This window comes from Canis aureus, chromosome 12, assembly GCF_053574225.1.
Source record: "Canis aureus isolate CA01 chromosome 12, VMU_Caureus_v.1.0, whole genome shotgun sequence".
NCBI classification, from domain to species: domain Eukaryota; kingdom Metazoa; phylum Chordata; class Mammalia; order Carnivora; family Canidae; genus Canis; species Canis aureus.
In genome coordinates, this window is record NC_135622.1 from 39,359,527 (window position 1) to 39,363,398 (window position 3,872).

Genomic DNA, 3,872 nt, shown 5'->3' on the forward strand with positions numbered 1-3,872 from the left:
TGAATATCTATCATCTCTTCACATTCCCGGTACCTAATTTAAATGCTGTTTCTTCTGAATGTCTTGTTCTTACCATCCTTTAAAAGTAAACTTTTATTAGGCAAAAAAATTGTTCTAAGTCCCATGGGGCAAAGAAGATTGACTTACGGGGGACTTAGCAACTAGGCCCATCATCATGAACAAGAGAATAATTCTGCATAAGGATTACAAATCCTGGAGTGTTTCATTATCAAATGATGCATACTATTTAAGTGATACTTCACATAGCAACTGATTAATTCCACAAAAGTGAGTAGGGTCATTATAAAATCAAGCAAAAGTAAGGAATTTCAATCATTTACCTTCAACAATGAGTGCTTATTAATATGAACAGCAGTAATCCACTTTCATATTCTCTTTTTTCTTTTTGTCACCAGCTGATAAATTTCCTCTATAACCAGTCATTCTGTGTAATTGATCCTGAATAAATACTTTGGTAAGCTTTTTTTGCTTGTTCAGTTTTTAATAAAAATCGCTAAGTGGCAGATACTGTAGAAAAACCAAGGTTTCTGTTCTTGATATACCTAATTTACTTATATTCCAAGTGTTAATTTAACAAAATTATCAAAATTATTACAGGTAGCAAAGTTTATTTCCAACTATATTAATAACCTTCACATGCTCTAATTACAAGTTAAATGCAAAATATTTTATAAAAAATGTTTTTTCCTATTAAATTCTAACTTATACCACCGAACTGTCCAGAAGGAATGTAAGAACTTTTTTCAAGTACCTGCACACTATAAATATTTTTTAAAAGATTTTATTTACTTATTTATTCATGAGCAACACAGAGACAGAGAGAGAGGGAGAGGCAGAGACAGGCAGAGGGAGAAGCAGGCTCCATGCAGGGAGCCCCATGTGGGACTCGATCCCGGGACTCCAGGATCATGCCTTGAGCCGAAGGCAGACGCTTAACCACTGAGCCACCCAAGCGTCTCTATAAATATTTTCAAAGTTAAAACTTGTGTATACTAAAACTGAAAATAAGTTGAAAATAATTGAAACTGAAACTAAGAAAAGTTAAAACCAGGGTTACTACCAACACAAAATAAAAAACTGGGAATTATTTTAATAATACCATTAATAAATTTCTTTATTTATTGGAGAGAGAATGCACATGCAGGGAGGGGAAAAAGGAGAGAATCTCAAGCAGACTCACAGCTGAGCATGGAGCCTGATGTGGCCACAATCTCACAACCCTGAGATCATGACCTGAACCAAAATTAAGAGTCGAACACTGAATTCACTGACCATCCAGGCACCCCTTAATCAACCTGACAATCTTTCCTTTAATTAACCTCTAAGTTGCAACCTTAGCATATCGAAAGAATTTCAAATGAGAAACCTAATCTTAAACTTCATGTTTAATAATATGGCTTGTACAGAGAATTCTTTCAGAATCACTACACTACATAAAGACACAGTACGGTCTAAAATTTATATCAGTTTGTTACAAAGAAAATATATTCACAAGTGGAACTTTCTTCAGAAAATATGCTTTGAAGTTCAAAGATATAAGGATGTCTAGCCTTTACTGATGTCAAAATCTTATTTTGGGATTTACTTAAAAAAGAGGCAACAGATTCTCAAACATACAAACTACTGCCAGGAAATCATACAAATGAGAAATAAAGAAGAAATTGTAATTTGGTTTCTAAAGGGAAATTAAAATGTAGTATAAAGTAAGATCCAACACATGGATTCCATTAAGGAAATCGTTTATGAAAAAGGATGATAAAACACTTATTTTATGTTATCAGAGCAGAGAATTGCTGAGGGTGATTTTTAGCTCTATTAAAACTTATTTCAGACTGCCAGGCCATACAACCAGAAAGAACTGTATTAACACAAGCCTCTGATGTGCGGTTGTCCAACTACAAAAAAGAAAAATAAAAAAAGAATTGTACGAGAGGTGCCTGTAGAGCATGAGACTCCTAATTTCAGGGCTGTGAGTTCAAGCCCCATGTTGGGTGTAGAGATTACTTAAAAATAAAATCTTAAAACAAAACAAAACCAGTATTGTATGGAAGATATTATAACAAAACTTAAAAATGTGTCACAATTCCCTAAAGCCTAAAACTAGCTAAAATATGCATAAAAATATAAAAGATAAATAAATAGTAATCATCTTAAAATATTCAATTAGTTTTGCCGAATATGAAAAATATTGTTTATTAGTTTGTAGGGCATTATTTTATCCAATGTTTAATTACATTGGAATTTTTAAAAATCTCACTAAAATTTAAACAATAAACAAAACTGTCTACCTCACTATTTTAAGTCAATGCAAATTTTCACTAATTTAAAACTACATTAGCATTTTAATATTTGGGGAAGTTTTAGAAATACATATTATTATATATAAAACTGCCTTATAGACCTCAGAAATAAGCAAGTTTAATAATGGTTCATAAAACTTTACAAATCTAACTTGTGGTTTTTAATACAATGCAAATTATATAGATTTTTATTTTTAATCAAAATTTCAATTATTTTACAATCAATCTGAAACAGAAGTAAGTATGTCTCATAATTCTCCTTTTAAGGATTAACATTCATCACGATTACTAAAGGTGATAATACACACACACACACACTCTAGAAGAGACTATATGGCTAGTTCTATCTTAAAAATACTAATGAACCTGTAATTAGGTTGGAATTATGATTTAAAATTAATATGATTTAGAAAATATTATTATATAAAAATTCAAGGAAAGGACATTGTCAAAGTCAGCTTATGGTTAATAGTACTGTATCTTGTAAAAATGTACAAATTATGTTTCCAAACTGACAATCTGTTTTAACTGCTTTGCTCATTAGCACACAAAGATGTTGGTTGGGCTTGAAACATTATAAACTGTATCTATACAAACCCTAACCAGGGTAGTTCTCAGGATTAAATGCTAATATTTTTAAAATACCATTTTAGACACAAATACCTTATTTTATTTTACATCATTAGAGAATAAACATGATCCACATATGAAACTTTTCACCTTAAAGAAATGATAGCTTAAAAAAATTAAACCACTTTTTGATAGAATGGATCCCAAAATGCCTTGACTTATTGCTTAAATAAAATAGTACCCCCTGGTACCAACTTCTCAGCTTCTTTGGGAAGATTCCAAGTTCAACACCATGAACACTAATTATTATAATCCACTTTAACAAAGTACTTATCTTAGGAATTCCTTACAAGTGACAAATGTTTATTTTATAGCTATTGCTTCTGTAGTTATTGATCCTTCCTCACAATTTCATATGATTTTAGGTTCTAGAAATTCTATCCCTCTGGTGCTTCTATCTGTTGTCTTAAACTTGTTTAAGAAAATCATCATATGTAATTTTCACATTATCCTGTCTCAAAGATAGCTTCATAGTTTTCCTGCAGGTTTTCTTTCTTTTTTTTCTTTCCTTTTTTATTTTTTTAGTGGGGGAGAGGGGTGAAAGGAGGAGAGATGAGCTCGATACCTTGCTAATTTGAAGACTTGTTTCAGAGTTGCTGGATATTTCCCGACACAGTTAGTTGCTAAAGGAATACATACTAAAGATGGGGATAGCCATGTCATGTTAGCACATTTAAGACAGCAGTTACCTTTTCCAGCTGAGACCAGAAATGATAATACAATAATTTGCTAATAGTTATCAGGCATTTGCTATTTTATGGACATCAATAAAATATTTTATCTACTTTACAAAGTACACCTACAGTCTATGAAATAATTGGAATAAAAATTTCACTAGTCAAAATTTCTTAATATTTCCCTTAGCAAATACTGTACATTTGTTAGAGGACCTGATACATGTTAGTAATACAGGACAAGCTG